Source organism: Lactuca sativa, chromosome 6, assembly GCF_002870075.4.
Source record: "Lactuca sativa cultivar Salinas chromosome 6, Lsat_Salinas_v11, whole genome shotgun sequence".
In the NCBI taxonomy this organism is placed as follows: domain Eukaryota; kingdom Viridiplantae; phylum Streptophyta; class Magnoliopsida; order Asterales; family Asteraceae; genus Lactuca; species Lactuca sativa.
In genome coordinates, this window is record NC_056628.2 from 146,933,486 (window position 1) to 146,946,448 (window position 12,963).

The window sequence follows — 12,963 nt, forward strand, 5'->3', positions numbered from 1 at the left end:
ATATATGACTTGTCAGTCTGCAAAACTGACTTGGTAGTCCGCGTAACTGACTTGTCAGTCCGCATAATTGACTATGCAGTCCACATAATTGATTTCTCAGTCTGCATAACTGATTTGGCAGTTCGCGTAACTGAATTGGCAGACTGCATAACTGACTTGGCAGTCCGCGTAACATATCTTGTCGGTCTGCATAACTGACTTGGCAGTCCGCGTAATCTATCTTGTCGGTCCGCATAACCTATCTTTTTATATAATAAAGCTTGTATCTATATGAAATTCACATATTTTATTCACAAAAGGGATCCTTTCACAAAATGGCGTCCAATGTACCAAGTTCTTCAAATGCAACAAATCCGTCAAATGCAGCAACTCCACAAATGGTACACATCCGTGGACGACAATAGAGGCGTTGTTCCTAACACGATGTTGGATTACTGTTTACGAGGGTCTACCAACAATGGCTCTCCCTCGTTGCCTTGTTGGTGATAAATGATCCTACCTAATAGCTTTGTTCAACCATGAGGTGGGAGAAGGACCAAAACGGCTAAAACCCGATATTGTTAATAAATGGATGGATTTAAAGAAAGGTGTCACATGGTTCAATTGATGCTACAATTATGAGAAAATATGACGCTCTCATGAAGACGATGAAGAACTTTTTGAAGATGTGAACGGATATTACATTTGCGAGTTTGATGGAAATGAGTTCGAGTATATATACGTTTGGAATCTAGTTAAAAATAAACAGTTTTTCATGTAGACGACTCTTTTATTTGTAATGTTTATGTAATGTTTGTCAGTCCTACATCTTATTCTTAATGTTTATTTTTCTGTTTATTTTTTTGTAATGTTTTTATGGTATTTGTAATGTTTTTTTATTTGGCTGTATCGTAGTATTTGTTGGTGCATTATGTTTCAAAAAATAAAGGATAAATAACATAATACAAACACACAAAAAATCAACCATAGTACATATAAATAAAGCAATACAAACGCAGTATAAATTAAAAATACTGGAGATCTTTCAAAAGATTCCAAGAGGCTTCATAGTCGAAAATCTCTCCATTGCTAATAGATTTGTATTCTTCTTTAGCCGCCTCCAAGATGTCTTCCTCCGTATCATTCACACGTGCGTCTTCAATCTTCTTATAAATATCGTTGAATAACACAACTTCATTTTTCAATTCATACCATTTTGCTGCTATATCAAATGTGTTGAGATGGTTTTCTAAGGTGGTTTCAGCGTTAGTGTTAAAGGTATTGGTTAAAACAACCAAAACATCATATCATCCAAACTACTGTTCTCATAGACATTAATATATGCACGAGTTAGAAGCAAATACTCCTCAGCGGTCCATGGTTTTGAACCCATTGTAAAAGATACAAAGTAGATGCAGTGATATAGATTAAATGAAATGATACAGATTTTTGAGTCATTATATAGTGAAATGGCAGTCCGCGAAACAAATATAATAACAAAAATAAAACACATATTTATATTAAACAAAATTACTAAAAATAGGTATTTCATATTAATATATACAAAGTTCCTAAAATGAAGTTATATAGTGTCCCAAATAATATTTGTCATCCTATTTCTATATAGAAATCTCGTATCTCTACGTGGCCTATCAATCTTCATCGGTACCCCCGAAACAATCATTTCGATAAACATGCATACGAATACTCCACAATCCCCTCTATCTTCGATGTATTTTTGTTGTGGCGCGTCTATAGTTTCAACAAACTCCACAATTGCATTGTCTCCGTGTCCATCGGGGAAATTGTTCCAGTACTTAATCACATCTAGCTCTGAGATAATACTATCCCCAAAACTTTCCAATTCTCCACCAATCATGTACTTTTGAGAAGAAATCTATAGATCATGCTGAATCATAAATGAGTGCTTTCCAGGTATTTAAATGTAGCACTGCCAAAAACTAATGGACACCAACAACGTTATCGAGAATAGAACTTGAAAAAAAATAGTAGTAAATTTGGTAATATTATATATATATATATATATATATATATATATATATATATATATATATATATATATATATATATATATATATATATATAATTATTAAACTAAACTAACCATATCCACATCCTTCCGTTTGGGATAGCCTCCAACACCATTTGCTACATTCCTAAAAAATGATTTTTCCGGGTTGCAAATTGAGTTCTTGACGGTATATCGTCCACCTTGTGTTCGACAGTCGTCTTTCCATGAGTAAGGCACTCCATATTGCAATATGTTGTATATTTTAAGATAAAAATGTTACAAATATTTATATAAATTATCGTCTAAAAAGTATTTAAAATTTAATGAATGTTACTGAAGAAATTAACCACCAAGAGTCAGTAACTGCAAGTAACCTCCTTGACCAAAGCTCCACATCCAGTTGGAGTAGATGCAGCCTGTATGTAGTGTTGAGTTTGGAAGAGATCATATTCCATTCATTCCAAAAACCCAACGTACTACCAACATAAGGATTGTAACAGTAGATAATTTGAAACATCACTAATGTCTTCATTTGCTTTTCCGAGACACTCCACTGCTTTTTTTCCTTGGTTTGGTGATTTTCTTCAATTTTGGTGTGGATTCGATCTAAAAAATTAAAATGTTAATTAATTGTCAATAACGTAATATTTTAAAAATACACCAAATTTAAAATATTAGTTTTGTACCACTGTAAATGGAGTCTGCTGATACCATGAAACACCCTTCGTTCATTGCAGCCTAACAATAGGACTGACTATTTTTTTGTGATGTTGACCTACATCTGGTGACGACTCAATATTTTTCCCTGTAGGTGTACGCCCAACTTCCCCCTCCAAACCATGTGTAAATGTATCATCACAATGCAACTTTGTACCATGCTAATATGTTTCTTCCTCCTCTTCATTTAACATGTCCTCCTCTCTAAACCTTGTATCTGGTTCATTTTTTTCCTGTAATACACGGTCTATTTTAGAAGTTAAGTCAGCTACAACGCCTATTAGATGCTTCACCAATGCCTTTGTGCTCGTCTTCTTCTTCTTTACCGACCTTATTGATGTGTCGTTTAACATATAAGTTCTTTCTGCTTGAGGTTGTTGTGAGGTAGAAGCATTTGTGACTGTTTCAGTTGAAGATGTTTCCGACTAGTACTTATTTCTTCGAGGAGGTGATGCAACAATAGGTGGACTTTGTTGCCGTGGGGGAGATTCTTCATGGTTAAGAGTCCAATTCACATAGCGAGTAAAAAACAATTCCATCAACTCCGTCTCGTTTGGTACGACAACAATATGATGGTTGTTAGGCTGCAAAAATCAGATTGTTAGTTTAACATGAAGAAACACTGAAATTTATAATTATAATATAAAGATCATACGATAGACATGTTGATTATTCAACGACATTGAACCCAAGATAACAGTGTTTTTCTTCTCCACGACCTCATTCGTGGCAATTTTGTTAGCATGCAAACATAAAATCGTGTTGCCTCTGGGAACGTCTCCAAAATCCATATCTATGGAAAAGAAAGGTAAGTATGATGTTGTTATAGTATAAAAATGAAAGTACAATGGTATTATATAGTACAAACAGAAGTACAATGCTATTATGGTATAAAAAACGAAAGTATACATTAGAAACTAACCTTAAACGGAAGCATAAAACCAGCAACGATATACTTGTGTGCTTTCATCGATTCAGGATTGACATGCTTGAATATTCTAAATTTTTCTATATTTTCAAACATTCCACGCATCAACCTCGAAGTATAGGTCCAAAAATATGTATCCATGCAAACCTGCAATTTTCAATTTATTTATTATAATTATTATTGTATTTATACACAATTTTTAAATGTAATACTTGTTCCAATCATCTATATTATCAGCAAGCTTGTATATTACCGCAAGAATGCCCGTTTTAACGACCCGTCCGTAGAGACCTTTTAACATAAAAAACAAGTTGGATAAGCATTACAACATCTTTATCCTAAAGTGCAAAATAATCCGGAGACATAATTTAGTCTTCTAAATCTTTGAGCCGCAAACGTTCATCTATAATGTCGGGGAACAACTGAGCATGGAGATTTGAATTTGACCGACCTCTTTCGTCATGGAGTAAATCCACATAAGGACCAATTCTTAACCCACTAATCAAAATATATTCAGTTTCATCAAAATCCAACTACATCCCATGTATCTCAAAAAGAAACCTCCTCATTTCAAACATTTCTTGACACCTTACTTCACGCAACATCATCAAATGCAATAGTTAGGGGTCACCATTGGGGATATGCCTTCCTAAGAATCTTCCAAATGGTGAAGCTTCAAATAATGATCGTTGCGATTATGTTAGGCTCAGAAAATAGTCTTTAATAATCGTATCGACCACACATTTTAAAGTTAAATCCGCTTTTTGATTGAAATTGTCGTGTTACAAAACATATACATTATAATTTAATATAAAACGTTAGCAATTGAAAATAAAAACAAGGTTTTAAAATTGCATAGTTAATTCGGTTTAGAAAATAAATAATAACGTACTTTTTATTTATTTAATATTGATACAAATAGCGACATATCAATACGTCACGTCAGTGTCTTTTTTAATGTCAACGGTGACAACCGGATAAATGATCAAAATTATAAAAAAAAAAAAAAACAATGGTTAAATTGCAAAAAAAAATAACCAAATTGAATAAAATGAAAACATAATGATTTTTATAACAAATATACTATGAATATATGTTTTCAGTGTAAACTTTTGATACATGGTTGAAGTTGAAAAATAATTAGCATAAGTTTTTAAAATGATGGAGAAAAATCAACGTCTACAATTTGTACTTATTAATCGATACAAATTTTATTTTCGTTTAAAATATGAAAAAGGGTAAATACTTGTAACGTATTTATAGTCACATTCATTTAAAAAGAAATATAATTTCAAAATATAAGTTTAAATGGCATATTTGTATAAGTTTAATATCAAATTAAAGACCCAGATATTTTGAGTTAATTTATATTTTAGGTAATGATTTATTATAAAATTGTAAAATACAATCTTAAATGTTTGAGAAATTAAATATCCTTCTACGTTTTATTTTTATAAATTTTCCTACCAAATTAAATAATAATATATGTCATATTTAATGTTCATTTAATAAAATTTAATAATATTTTATTTTAATATAGTAATATGATATATATCATCATTTAATTAGATAAGAAAATTCGTTGAAACAAAAAAATATTTAATTTCTCGAGTTTACCCCACAAAAAAAAGTTAATGTTTAAAGAGGACTATCATTGATGATTCGAAATTGAAATAATAGGGCCACATCCAACTTCGTGCATTAAGCAGGCTCAAAAGTTATTCTTACTACGATTTTAAAAAAAATTGTAACATATATAATTATGATTAATGAACATAAGGAAAATAAGATGAAGTCAAATAGTTTAGTCACAAGAAATACATATACACAAACACGAAACATCATTATGTACTTTTAAACTTCTACTCTATTACAATCTCATTCCTTTTTTGCTACTTTCATGAAAACCTCAAAAGGTTATATGCATATGAGATATGACCACAGACTATGCATATGCTTTACCCATATCTTCTTCTACACTCACTTCAAAGGCCACACTCTTTGAATTCAACAAATCCAAGATGACCTACCCTTTTATCCAACAAATGCAGGCTTCATATTAAACATTGGGTGTCCTTCCTTTGATTACAGTATTTGAAATATGTCCTAATTTCAAGAAAACTTTGAAAAGATATTTAAAAAATGAGTTGGGTTACAAGTTATAAGAGCCAACTGTTGATGATGAGGACAAAGTCATGCAGCATCCAAGGCAATCAAATCAATCAAAAGTCAAAACAGTACACTGCAATTGCATATTTTAGGGTTCATAAACAGTGATTAGTGAAAGAATTCAAATCTAAAACACTGCTGTATATCACTCTTTTCTACTTTCCCCAAGACACAAGCTGTTCACAGACATTCATGGTTTTTCTTAATCCATTAAAATAATACTAAATAAAACAACAAAACGAAAAAAAAAAGAAGTTAGCGACTAGATTTGGTAAAGAAAATACCCAACTTAGGACTATAGGTTTCTTGATAGGCCATGAATCCAAGAATCTGAGCACATCAATAATTGAATCAAGAACATTAAATCCTTAATGCGTCTTCTTACAAATTTTTAATTCTGAGATACGCATGCAAAATGAAAACCCTAGTTTAGAAAGATTATTGTATCAATCATAAGGTAATGATGATGAAGTATGATTTTAAAGAAAGTCAAATGGGAAACCATCGGCGTAAAAGGAGTTAAAAGACATCATCCAGATTCTTTTTGAAAGCATCATGATGGCAAAATCAGAGTTTAAAAGACCGACAAAATATAGCAGTCCAAAGTCCAAACTCACAATCCCTTTCCAATTAGTTTTCAGATTTCGTAGAGTAGTAATGATTAGAAACCTTTTTGGTAGGATGCTGTTTTCTGGGTATTTGACAGAGTTAAACTACAGTCGAACAAAATTCTTCATCATTACACCTATCTTCTCCTTCATCTGTCATCACCGAGCATAATCCACAACCAAAAAACATAAAAACAAGCTACAAAAAGCCTTGATTCCAAAGAATAAACACAAACCCACCTCGATCATTTAATCTTTTCGTGATGGGAGTTTGTAGTGTAAAGAAAGATCGGCTCTTTTAGAACACAGGAAGCCACAGTTGGGGGGAATGAAGCCTGGTCCGACGACACCAGATCAAGAATGATTTATCACCGTGGCTAGTCAACGAAGACAATGAACATGAATAACCATTGCGTTGACTATGATGATGATACACACACATATATATATATATGAGGTTTTCTAGTGGCCTCGAGCCAGACAACATTCCCCGCAAAAGAAAAAAGCTTCCTCTTTCTTTGTTATTCTTCTTTTGAACGGAGTTTTCAGAGAGAAAAAAATGGTGAGAGATGAGAAGGGTAGGGGTGGGAAAGAGATGATAAATAAAGGAAGGTGAGAAGGGTAAGGAATGGTGATGCGCATAAAAGGACAAGCAGAGTCATAAAGCCAAACCAACAAACACCCGCCCACTCAGCCTTTTTCCTTCGTCACAGCAAGACAAATGCATCTCATCAATAAATGCGCTACTATGTTTTTTATCAAGAACTTTGACCCAATTAAAGATAAATAAATTGATTTATTTGCTATTTGGTAGAAAAAACTTAGTTAAGATAGACATAAGTCAAATCTGCCGAAATTCTGCATAAATATATCCATAGTTTTGTATTATTAAAGAGAGTTGAGAGTATTATTATCAGAGAAAATGACTAATCAAGCCAAATGGACAAATGATTTGTCACTTAATAACAAAAAAAAAGTATTTTGGGCAATTTAGCCTAAAATAACCACTGAAAACGTATTTTACTGAAAAAACGCCTACTTTTCACTCCAAACCTACGGTTTAGGGGTTTTGTATATAAAAAAAAAAAAAATCATATTTTGTAAACGAAACCATAACCCATTTGGAAACCTACGGTATGCTCCAGGTAAAATACGGTTTTAAAAAACATATATTTTTTTTTAAACCTATGGTTTTAGGCCAAAGGATACGGTTTCGTGATTTTTTGTTTTAATTTTTTTTGGTAGTTGATTACTATTTGGTAGAAGTTGACACATATTTCATGTTGGTTTTGACTACTATATTATACATATTTTTAATGGTATATTAAAAAATCTTATTTTTTAATTAAACGTAATTGTTTTTTTCTCTAACTTTTTTCTATAAAAAATTCTACTATGAGTTCAACCGAGTATTTTGTCTTGTTTATCACCGAAAGAAGATGGAAGTTTGTTAACTTCAAACTATCATATGTATGGTTACAAGGATATATGCCGATAATATTTTATTATAGTGTAGAATTTTACGAGACCACCACATTCACTGAATTTGTTTATTTGGAGATAAGTAAGATTGGTATTCCAGATGAATCAAAAGTTAGTCTATCTTATCAATATCCCGATGAACTGTTTTATTGTGTAATGTTGATGATCATGATATTAGAAAGTTGATCAAAGTAATCAATGTTGTTGGAGGTAATTTTGTGTCTGTGTATGTGGTGGTTGAAGAAGGTGATGGGGCTAACTGTCACACCCCCGGCTTAGGCGGCGGAATACGTTGGGCTGTACGACTTAGTTAATGGATCACAAACAAATTGAATATACATCACAAGTTACAACAATAACAAAACAATAGTTATATTCCACTTTAAGGTTTGAAAACATGGTTAATACAAATATAAATAATAAGTTCATAAATTTGCCATAAAATATAAACGATATAACAAAAACTAGGTGAAACTCTGTTGCCCGAAATCCGTGAACATTTCTTCTGCTAAAGACTAGTTCAATGATCTCCTGACAATACATGTAGTTTGAGAGTCAACACAAAGGTTGGTGAGAGTTACAGGTATCTCGGCCCATATAGATATATACATACGTATCTCATCTCCAAAGATTAACGGTTACAGTGGCATGGGTAACCTAAGTATTTTTGTACTTAGATAATGAATAATGTCTCACTCATTAGGCCCTTAACTAAGATCTATCATGACAAGCCGAGTATGTTCGATAAGAAAATTCATAAAAGTGTATACTACTCGCTTGAATAAGTGGGAAATCTCATGGTAGAGTACTCAAGTACATAAATGATATCAAGATATGAGTTTGATAACTCGTGTGTGTATATATATATATATATATATATATATATATATATATATATATATATATATATATATATATAGAGAGAGAGAGAGAGAGAGAGAGAGAGAGAGAGAAAGAGGAAGGATTATTTGAGAACTTATATATTCCTGAGAACCAAATAATAGCCGTTAGATCAAATTAATAGAATGTCACGATAATTTGTAGCATTTTTGTAAATAAGTAGAAAAAATAACACACGAGAGTATGGTATTGAAATTAATCGAAGGACATTTATGGTACTCAGATCATTTCCACCAAATCAGTCGATGTCGTATTTCTCCCAAATTCTTCGATCGTCTCATCGTCCCTCTTTCTATCACATCTTCGTCGTTGATTTTCCCCAATCCAGAACTAACGTCCGAAATCCATCGTCTCCTCCGTCAACCGTCTCCCTTATTCATTGAATCGAGTAAGGTGAAGACTCTGGATCCTTTGAATCTAAAATCTAAACCACAAAATGTGGTGGCGTTTCTGTTTTGGTTGTCTCATCATCGACAAGCACTCTCCGAGGTGAACTTTAGGCTACTGGACGACGCACTATCTAAAGCTTCCAAGAGCTAGGATATAAATAAGATCTGTTTTATACTTAGATTGACATTGAGAAGCTTAGATCCAGTTGAACGATAGCGGCGCTTTGGATAACGATCAGATCAACAATTATTCTTCGTCGAAGGCCTAAACTGTTCATTAGTGATTATCGATGATCCAATCAGAGTTACATCTGAACGCCTTCTTTTCCGGTCACACCTCCTACCATTGTAGGTTACTTATTGCCCTAACCTCCTGAGATTTCATCTCTATTTTGATTCCAGATCTATAGAACACATGGACATCATTCATGGTACGAGATTAACTTGTTAACTGTAATTTAAATTTTTATTATTATTTGTAATTTAAATTTTGAACAAAATGCTTGAAGATAAAGGAAAAGCAGATCGTTTTCTATGAATTATTGTCGTTGATAGTCACAGGTTTCTATGATTGTAGCTCTGATTCATGTCTACTGATTATACATACAATTCGATTCATATTATACATCCGAAGTTTATGGCAATCAAATCAGTTGCAATTTCTAAGATCAACAAGGTATAATTCACTAGTATATATCCATCTTGACTCATGGTTTAACCGATTGTGAAATGAATTGTAACATTTGATTTATTATTAAAGTGGATTTTTAGTTTTTGTTGTTAATGTATGATAGTTATCCTCTATTCATCACTATTCTACAATCGAGGGACACATGGGTTTCTCTTATGTTAAGTTCCTTATGCACAACAGGTGTTTGTCTTTATGTCTTAGTGAGGTTATTTTGTTGTTATCATCATATTTTTTATGTATACAGGAGTGCAGTGGGATGCACATGTTTATTTACATACCTGATCAATGGAACTGGGTGTTATAAGTCCTACAAAACTCTATACCCCTATAATTCATACTTGTTAACCACATGACTCCTATCACTAATTTTTTATACATTGGGATAATCTACATAGTTAAGATATAATTTTTTAAACTTTTTTGTGTAATAATCTTTATGGTGCATAACAGGAGGAGAGTGATCATTCTCAACACTATGTTTTGCACCTGCACTTTATGAGATGACAGAAGCTCCATTTTCAATTATGGATGAGTTTGATGTGTTTATAGTAAAATTATTTTACCTAAATAACTAGTTGTTTATATTTTCTTTTTAACCACACTAAATTTCTTTTAAAAAGCATAACTAGTGTTTCGGTTTTAACTTTTAATGATTGTTATATTAGAGGATACTGTGAGTAGCAAAATATGCTTGGACACAATCAATGGTTTGAACAAGGTTTACAAATGGTAAAACAAAACTACTCACTTCTTTCTTCTTTTCATCACTAACAGACTTCCCTTCACGCATAAAAAAAAACATTTTTCACATGTGATTATGATGATATATTGATGATTATGATGATGTGATGATAAAATCTACCTAATTCTGAAACTGCTCTTGTTTAGCTTTCTACTCTTGAATTCTCCTCTGTCGATCTTCATAAAACTCAAAATCATCCAATATGCATTGCTTGCTTGAATGATCTTTGAAGATTTTAATCATTTCTAAACCTTGTTCTAATTTTACCTAAAAAAAAGATTAAACTTTAATAACCTAAACACATAAAAAGAAACAAGAATGAGATAACAAATGTAATCAAGAAATTAAAAAACTACCTCCTGGGTGTTTCTACTTTTTGTAACAAGTTTATTCTTATTGTTTCCAAGTGTAGTATGCTTCAATAAGATGTTTAGTAAATCGTTAAGAATATGCCAATTCATAGGAACAACCAATCCATTTATCATGTGTGACAACCGTCAATTTCCGGTCAAGTCAAAGTCAACTGAAGTCAACAAGTCAAACCGTTCGACTCGATTTGCCCGTGGGTACTAGAGTTTACGTTATGTAAATTCTAAACAACTTGCTATTCTAATGAGAGATCATAAATCGAAAAGTACGTACATCTAGACCTCCTTAACCTAAAACTGTGGTAAGTGACGAGCCAAACCGATAAAACAATGTTGCATACTCATCGGGAGTGTGTAAGATCCTTAAACAAGGCTTAACAGGGTTTATGGACCTTGCATTGCGAAGCCGGACGCTCACATTTGTCACACACAAAACCTCTCTCAATCGTTTTCACTCTATCTCACTCTAATCGAGGATCTCTCCCAAATCTCTCTAAGAATATGAAATCTCTCCTAAATCTCTCTAAGTATGTGAAATCTCTCCCAAAATTCTCTTTGTATGAGAAATCTCTCCAAGAATATGAAATCTCTCCCAAATCTCTCTAAGTATGTGAAATCTCTCCCAAAACTCTCTTTGTATGAGAAATCTCTCCAAGAATATGAAATCTCTCCCAAATCTCTCTAAGAATATGAAATCTCTCCCAAAACTCTCTTTGTATGAGAAATCTCTCCAAGAATGTCAAATCTCTCCCAAATCTCTCTAAGTATGTTAAATCTCTCCCAAATCTCTCTCAAAAGTTCCTTAAACTTTTTGTAGTCTCTCGGGCCATCCCGACCCTTAACCGGGTCGAAAACCGCTTAAAACGGGGCAAAAACGGACAAAAAGGGCTTAAGGACCCGAAACCCCTCTTAAGGAGCCGAACCCTCTTAAGGACCCGAAAGCCCTCTCTTGGACCGAACCCTCCTGAACCGAACCCTCTTGGACCGAACCCGAAGGCTGCTGAACCGAACCTGAAGCTACTGTTCATTCGGTCTATTTCGCTCCTGATGATTTCGGACCGAGCCTCCTCTTCGCTCCATGCTGTCTCGCCTCAGTTCGCTTCGGACCCAGCACCAGAAGGGACCGAACCTTCGGCCCCTTTACAAGAAGCCTCGCAGGAAGAGCCTTTATTCCCGGTTTTCAACTACGACTTCATTTTAGCTTCGTTTTTAATTATTTTAACGCGGGATTTTCACCCAAAACTTTATTTTAACATATAAGGCCCCATATTTATTAATTATCCACGTTTTTTGGGATAAACCTTACCAAGAAGAGTAGGTGAAGTACAAGAGGTGGAGTGTTGACTTTCCTTTATTCTATGACACAAGCAACCACTCACATACCCACTCAATGTCACTATTCACCATCAGCCCATACCTAGTCATTTCATGGTACTTTTCCCACCTTTTTCCAAGCACACAATTGGTCAAACGCTAGAAAACTCTCCTCTCTCCTCACACTTCTCTCATTTTCTCATTCTTCCATCAAGAACAAACTTCACTTTCTCTCATCTTCTCTCTCTAAAATTTGAGATTCAAGGCTATACTCCAAGCTTTTCTTCTACTTTGGGTAAGTATTAACATCCTCCATATGATTATTTCACTTCCCTCTTTCTCAAATCAATGATTCCTTACATAAACATCATCACATTCTTGTTAGATCTTCGAATCTTCAAGTGATTCTTCAAGTGTTCTTGAGTTGGACACTTCTATTCTTCAACACTCATCTACTGAAACTACTCAAGGTGAGTTCATACCCCTATATTTTCATGTTTTCTCAACTTTTAGGGGGGGGGGGGGGGGGGGGGGAATACAAGTTAAAACACCAAGAACATAACTAAAATTTTCTAACAGCTTTCATCAGAAAAGTTGGACTCCATTCACGGACTGTTTTGGACAACTTAAACATTTTTTTTTTC

At 33.4% G+C, this 12,963-nt stretch overlaps 2 long non-coding RNA genes across 2 annotated transcripts; both read right to left on the reverse strand.

The window, feature by feature from the left end:
• Positions 1–1,479: 1,479 nt before the first annotated feature.
• On the reverse strand, positions 1,480–3,517 carry LOC128126649 (uncharacterized). Its single transcript, XR_008224616.1, has 3 exons — positions 3,384–3,517; positions 2,105–3,312; positions 1,480–1,930 (listed from the first exon to the last, which is right to left on the reverse strand). It is a non-coding gene; the product is annotated as an uncharacterized LOC128126649 (long non-coding RNA).
• Positions 3,518–5,389: 1,872 nt separating this feature from the next.
• LOC122194738 (uncharacterized) lies at positions 5,390–7,472 on the reverse strand. Its single transcript, XR_006184421.1, has 2 exons — positions 6,674–7,472; positions 5,390–6,586 (listed from the first exon to the last, which is right to left on the reverse strand). It is a non-coding gene; the product is annotated as an uncharacterized LOC122194738 (long non-coding RNA).
• Positions 7,473–12,963: the final 5,491 nt, after the last annotated feature.